The sequence below is a fragment of the Podarcis cretensis genome (genome assembly GCF_951804945.1).
Source record: "Podarcis cretensis genome assembly, chromosome: 7".
Taxonomy (NCBI): domain Eukaryota; kingdom Metazoa; phylum Chordata; class Lepidosauria; order Squamata; family Lacertidae; genus Podarcis; species Podarcis cretensis.
The window spans coordinates 3,342,722-3,350,179 of NC_137176.1; the positions used below are offsets into that span (position 1 = coordinate 3,342,722).

Consider the following 7,458-nt stretch of genomic DNA (forward strand, 5'->3'; position numbering starts at 1 on the left):
TCTGATGGGAGGGCATTCTACAGGGTGGGCTACTGCTACCCTTTGCCTGGTTCCCTGTAACCTCACTTCTCCCAGGGAGGGAACTGCCAGAAGGCCATTGGGGGAGGACCTTAGTGTCTGGGCTGAGTGATGGGGTGGAGACGCTCCTTGAGGTATACTGGGCTGAGACTGTTTGGGGCTTTCAAGATCAGCACCAACACTTTGAATTGTGCTCAGAAACACACTGAGAAGGCAGTAAATCAAAGTTGTTGTTTGTTATAGTTTCCTTTTTCTTCAAAGTTTTTCTAAACACCTTCCCCCAACGTGTTTCAAGCAGCATTTCTTCCTCCGGGATCCACCACAATTTAAAAAGACACCATAGTAAGCAGTGCTTTCCAACACATGGTTAAAGCCTGTCTTTAAAATATTCAGCATAACATCTATATTCATAGAAGCTTTTTATAGCCCTCTTGCTATTTAAATATTAACAATCCAAGAGATTATATTCAGAACCTTAATAGCTGCATTAAAACACATCTATGTTTATTTTCTAAGCCCCCAAAATCCATTCTCTACATTCTTCCATTGCTCATATCTCAAATCCTGCACGTGATTTCATATAAGAATGATAATTCAATAGGTTGTCCATCAATGGCCTCCATTCTTCTTTGAAAATATCATTTTGTTCTCTTATTTCAGCAGTCAGTTTCACCATTTCTGCATAGTCCATCAGTTTTATAAGCCATTCATCCTTAGTTCGGAGTCTCTTTGACTTCATCTTTCCATTTTTGTGCATATAAAGTTCTAGCTTCAGTTGCTGCATCCATAAAACGGTTTTCAGCTTTTGGGCATTTACCGTCCCTATTATCCCCAACAAAAAGGCTTCAGTTTTTTTAGAATGGTCAGTGTAAACATCTTTTTCAATTCATTGTATATCATGTCCCAAAAACCTTTAACTTTGCCACAAGTCCACCATATATGATAAAATGACCCCTCAGACCACTTACACTTCCAACAAGTACTTGATGCTGTTTTATACATTAAATACTACCTATACATCATTTTCATATAATTTTCTTTCACAGTGTAGCACATAGTGAATTTCAAATCCACTCTCCATAGTTTCTCCCATGCAGTCATAATATTATATCCTAAATCTTTAGTCCAATATGTCATCACTGACTTCACCAGTTCATCTTTTGTTTCTCATTCTAATAACAATTTACAGTGGTACCTCGGGTTAAGTACTTAATTCATTCCAGAGGTCCGTTCTTAACCTGAAACTGTTCTTAACCTGAAGCACCACTTTAGCTATTGGGGCCTCCTGCTGCCGCCGCGCCGCCGGAGCACGATTTCTGTTCTCATCCTGAAGCAAAGTTCTTAACCCGAGGTACTATTTCTGGGTTAGTGGAGTCTGTAACCTGAAGCATATGTAACCTGAAGCGAATGTAACCCAAGGTACCACTGTATACATTTTAGAAATTAATTTCTCTTTACCCTCCAACAATCTCATTTCAAAATCCAACCTTTGTTCATTAAAAGCCAATCAACACATCTTTTTAATATAGCTCATGTATCTGATGATAGTGGAACCCAACCGGTCACCCATCATTGTATTTCTCCTGCTTTTTAACTTTCCACCCACTTCGAGTGCGACTTAGTTAATCTCTATAGGTACCCCAACCCACCTTCATATTCTTTTTCAGCGCAGTCCTCTAAGGGGGATAACCATAGTGGAGTTTTCCTCTCCAAAATATTTTTGTACCTGCCCCAGACTCAAAAGACCAGAATCTGTGAAGCAGAATGTGGGAGTTTGAGTTGGGTGGGTGGGTGCAAATTAGATGGCGCCCCTGTGGACTCAACCCCACATGGCAAACTCCACTGAACAGCCTGTATCTCTTTATAAAATCTAGTAACATTTATTCCAAAAAAAGGAAGTTCCCATTCCACTGAACTCCAAGACACAGTCATTGATACAACAGTTAGAGGGGCTGTATGTAGATCTATAGCAAAGTGGAACGTCTCCCATTGTGCATGCAGCATGTGCAGATGCAGAATGCAGCCCCACACCAGGAAATGCCCCCCCCCCAATACTGCTGAGTCCATCAGGATCAATGGCTTGGCTGCTGCAAGGGATATCCACCCTGCATGACACACTCCTTCCACTGGCAACCCATCTGACCAGCCCTCCCTCCCATCTCCGCCCAGCCTTGCCCGTGAGTGTTCCAGCACACCTGGCAGCCCATCCCTTTCCTCAGACTGTCTCATACACCCTTGCAGCAGCAACCATCCCGCTTGTGTGCTCTGAGAGGCCTGTCCCCCCACAGTTCAGAGAATCTGAACAAGCCAGCCACAGAAGGACTGCTGCTCTTGCATGCATCAAGCTCCATGCACACACACCCCAGCATTAATAATAATAATAATAATAATAATAATAATAATAATAATAATAATAATGCCCTGTCCATCTGGCTGGGTTACTGTCAGGCTACAGGGAATCCGATCCCTCTCCCTCACGGCAGGCTGCCAGTAATAGATAGACAAGAAGTTCTTACCAATGTATTTTATTCCATGTCCACAGAGAGCAGCTTAGAAACATTGCCTCCCAGGTTAATGGTGTTGCTCAGAGTAATCTTTGCAGTCATCAACAGCACTACCCCCTTTATGGTGGCTGCTTAAGGCCATTTGCCTCTTAGCTCTCTGCTCTCCCACTTTCACTGCTCGCCGGGTTCTAGGAGAAGGAAGGTCTGGAATGCTTTCTAGCTCTGCTCCCTCCCCCTCCTCTTCTCCCATTATCTCCCAGCTTTTTTATCTCTTCTGTCTCGGAGTCGTGACCTTCTGCAAACCACTCTTCTAAATCTATATTGTCTCCCTCTTCTCTGGAAGTTTCAGGAGGGGGGAGGGCAGTCTCCATCATTCCTCCTCAGTCCAGTCCCTGACACCTTCCCATGCAGCATTGCATCATGAAGCCAACTGAAGCCAGACTGTGTTATGATGGGGACAAAGGATCCCATCTCCCAACCTCCAGCAACAAAGGAACAACTTGAGGCAACGGTAGCATCCAGGATGGAGGAGATTCTGAAACATATGTGGGGGTGCCAGCTGGTCAGCCCAGTAGGGCTTTTGCACCTTTGTATGGAGTTGCTTGACAGTGTCTCATCTACCCAATAATCGTCTTCCATGGAGCATGTAAGCATGCAGAAACCTGTGTAGGGAAGGCAGTTATTTTATTGTTCCTTATCTAGGCAATATATGGTCTGCACTTCATTAAAACTACCCCAGTGAGGGGTGCAATATGCAAAAATAATGCATAATACATCTATCAGTCACATAAAAGAAGCAGTTTAAATCAACAGATCCTGTGAGAGGAGCTACCCACCTCCACAGCCACCTTAATCAAAAGCTTGGACAAACGTTTTTAACTGATGTTTGAAACCTATCAGGGTTTGTGCCAGTTGAATTTTCTGAGAATGTCACATTTCCCATATCAAACCCTCCATTAAGAGGGTGTCCCTACTGGACCTTAATGTTTGGGCAGGCATTCTAGGGAGCCAGCAATCCCTCAAGGATCTGGGCCCTTAGAAGTAGTGTAGCATGGATACAAATTTATGAGGGGGCGCAACCAGGCACCTTCGTGACAGGCTCCCACATCAAGGCCAGAGCCGCAGGGAGGCAAGACTTGCCCAGCCTGGGCCTTTGGGGCTGAGGTGGTGGTGCCTTCTTCTCATGGCCAGTGAAGGGAGGCAGGCCAAGAGGGGGAGGGTGCTGCCGCCACAACCCACCATTGAGGGAGGGAGGGAGGGAGGGAGGGAGGGAGGACGAGGAAGGTGGGAAAGCACTGCTAGAGCCACACGGGTTGGCCAGACGGTCTCGCTGCAAGGACAGGAGGGTGAAGGGACGCAGTGGTGCTCCTGCTTCATGTTCCTCTGCCTTATCTCTGCTCCCAAGTTGGGGCTAGTTTGCAAAGAGAGACTCCCTTGAATAGATGCTGGCCAGCGAAGGGACTGACCGCTGCCCAGTCCACCAGGAGGGTGCAACACTTGCGCCATCCCAAGCGCCAGCGTGTCCTATAGCTTCCTGCTGAAATCCTGCAGCTTTTCATTCTACAAGTGTTCTTCGGGGTGAGGGCTCCACTTTTGTTGTGTGAAATGGCAACTGTGCAGCTCCAGATGGCAATAATGTGGCAAAAATGCAACCATAAAGAAGTGTAATGGTGCGTGGTCCAGTATAAATCCTCTGTGGTGTGGAGGGTGTGGGAGGGCACTGGGTCTGAGTTACACCATATTTTACATTCTGTTGTGGTGGTGTGGGCAGGGCAGCTATCGATGCAGGGCTGGCCATTTACATTTCCCCCTCCCACTTAAGTCTACGGGTGGGGATTTTCTTGCACCAGATCTAGGGCTGATGTAAAGTTGCACCACTGATGGAGTCATGTCTGCAATTTGGAGGAATGTAGGTTAGGGCATCAATGTGCTCCTGCTTTGTTCCAACCCCATCCTGCCCTTGACTCTGCCTGCTTTTAGCCATTGTGCTGGTGTATCTTTGTGGGCAGAACAGCCCTGCTGGAGTGCTCTTCCAGCATAGCTACCACCAAAGGAACACAAGCGAATAGCAAAAAGAACCTGCACAAACGATGCTGACACAAAACCCCACACATACATTAAGCAAAATAGAAACATCGCCTCCTGACCCCCACTCCCACCCACCATGGCCCCCTCCACCTCTTCTCTCCTTTTCTTCCTAATGTAACCCTAATGTCTCAACAAATGAAACTGACCTATGGAAAAGAGACAGTCATAGCCTCTTTGTTCAGACCACACCTGGAGTGCAGTGTCCAGTTCTGGGTGCCACCATTTAAGAACAATATTGACAACCTGGAACACGTATAGAGGAGGGCAACCAAGATGGTCAAGGACCTGGAAACCAAGCCTTGCAAGGAACAGTTGAAAGAGCTGGGTATGTTTAGTGTGGGAGAGAGGAGACTGAGAGGAGATATATGGCCACCTTCAAATATCCAAAAGACTGTCCCATGGAGGATGGAGCAAGATTGCTTTCTCCTGCTCCAGAGGGCAGGACCCAAATCAATGGCTTCAAGTTAAAGAAAGGAGATTCCAACTAAACACCAAGAAGAACTTTCTGGCAGTAAGAGCTGTTCAACAGTGGAATGGACTCCCTTGGGAGGTGGTGGGCTCTCCTTCCTTGGAGGTTTTTAAGCAGAGGTTGGGTGGCCATCTGTTATGTATGGACTAGTTGAGATTCCTGCATTGCAGGGGTTGGACTAGATGATCCTAGGGGTTCCTTCTAACTCTGCAATTCTTTGATTCTATGAAAAATAGTGACAGTCTGGAGGTGCTCCAGGACTTCTTGTTGTTTAGTCATTTAGTTGTGTCCGACTCTTTATGACCCCCTGGACCAGAGCACACCAGGCACTCCTGTCTTCCACTGCCTCCCGCAGTTGAGTCAAGCTCATGCTGGTAGCTTCGAGAACACTGTCCCACCATCTCATCCTCTGTCGTCCCCTTCTCCTTGTGCCCTCCATCTTTCCCAACACCAGGGTCTTTTCCAGGGAGTCTTCTCTTCTCATGAGGTGGCCAAAGTATTGGAGCCTCAGCTTCAGGATCTGTCCTTCCAGTGAGCACTCAGGGCTGATTTCCTTAAGAATGGAGAGGTTTGATCTTCTTGCAGTCCATGGGACTCTCAAGAGTCTCCTCCAGCACCATAATTCAAAAGCATCCATTCTTTGGCGATCAGCCTTCTTTATGGTCCAGCTCTCACTTCCATACATCATGACTGGGAAAACCATGGCTTTAACTATACGAACCTTTGTTGGCAAAGTGATGTCTCTGCTTTTTAAGATGCTTTTTAGGTTTGTCATCACCTTTCTCCCAAGGAGCTGGCGTCTTTTAATTTCGTGACTGCTGTCACCATCTGCAGTGATCACGGAGCCCAAGAAAGTAAAATCTCTCACTGCCTCCATTTCTTCCCCTTCTATTTGCCAGGAGGTGATGGGACCAGTGGCCATGATCTTCGTTTTTTTGATGTTGTGCTCTCCTCTTTCACCCTCAATAAAAGGTTCTTTAATTCCTCCTCACTTTCTGCCATCAAGGTTGTGTCATCTGCATATCTGAGGTTGTTGATATTTCTTCCGGCGATCTTAATTCCGGCTTGGGATTCATCCAGCCCAGCCTTTCGCATGATGAATTCTGCATATAAGTTAAATAAGCAGGGAGACAATATACAGCCTTGCCGTACTCCTTTCCCAATTTTGAACCAGTCAGTTGTTCCACATCCAGTTCTAACTGTAGCTTCTTGTCCCACATAGAGATTTCTCAGGAGACAGATGAGGTGATCAGGCACTCCCATTTCTTTAAGAACTTGCTATAGTTTGCTGTGGCGGGACGCAGGTGGCGCTGTGGATTAAAGCCTCAGCGCCTAGGGCTTGCCGATCGAAAGGTCGGCGGTTCGAATCCCTGCGGCGGGGTGCGCTCCCGCTGCTCGGTCCCAGCGCCTGCCAACCTAGCAGTTCGAAAGCACCTCCGGGTGCAAGTAGATAAATAGGGACCGCTTATCAGCGGGAATGTAAACGGCGTTTCCGTGTGCGGCTCTGGCTCTGGCTCTGGCTCTGGCCAGAGCAGCGATGTCACGCTGCCCACGTGACCCGGAAGTGTCTTCGGACAGCGCTGGCCCCTGGCCTCTTAAGTGAGATGGGCGCACAACCCCAGAGTCTGTCAAGACTGGCCTGTACGGGCAGGGGTACCTTTACCTTTACCTTTATAGTTTGCTGTGGTCGACACAGTCAAAGGCTTTTGCATAGTCAATGAAGCAGAAGTAAATGACTTTCTGGAACTCTCTAGCTTTCTCCATAATCCAGCGCATGTTTGCAATTTGGTCTCTGGTTCCTCTGCCTCTTCTAAATCCAGCTTGCACTTCTGGGAGTTCTCGGTCCACATACTGCTTAAGCCTGCCTTGTAGAATTTTAAGCATAACCTTGCTAGCATGTGAAATGTGTGAAAATCCAGGACTTCTACTTCTAGTTAAAACTTATGAATAATTGCTCTGCACTTCTTTCAAAGAGAGGATTTCATTGTTTTATCATTCAGACTCTTCCTTTCCTTTTCTTTTTGTTTATTTTTCTTGGGGCTAGAGAGCTTGGTATTATTTTTGATCATATCAGATCTCACCTTTACTTACTTATCTTTTTCAGTGATCAAATAATGCTAAAAAATAAAAAAAAATCCCCTTGCTGTTGTTTCTGCTTATATTTTAGTTCCTCCCTAATTTTGTCCTGAAAGGATTACTGTAATCTCTCTACAGTATAATCCTATACATGTTAACATAGACGTAAATTCAGTGGGACTTGCTCCCAGGTAAATGTGCACTGGATTACAGTCTTAGTCAGTCTCCCCTATTTCCAGCTTAAGTTTCTTGTTTTTGCTTTGAATTGTACCACTCACCTGATTGTCTTCTGCATGCAGATGT

At 46.2% G+C, this 7,458-nt stretch overlaps 1 long non-coding RNA gene across 1 annotated transcript; it reads right to left on the bottom strand.

Moving 5' to 3' along the window:
- Positions 1-491: 491 nt before the first annotated feature.
- LOC307220092 lies at positions 492-2,736 on the bottom strand. Its single transcript, XR_013840708.1, has 2 exons — positions 2,535-2,736; positions 492-840 (listed from the first exon to the last, which is right to left on the bottom strand). It is a non-coding gene; the product is annotated as an uncharacterized lncRNA (long non-coding RNA).
- Positions 2,737-7,458: the final 4,722 nt, after the last annotated feature.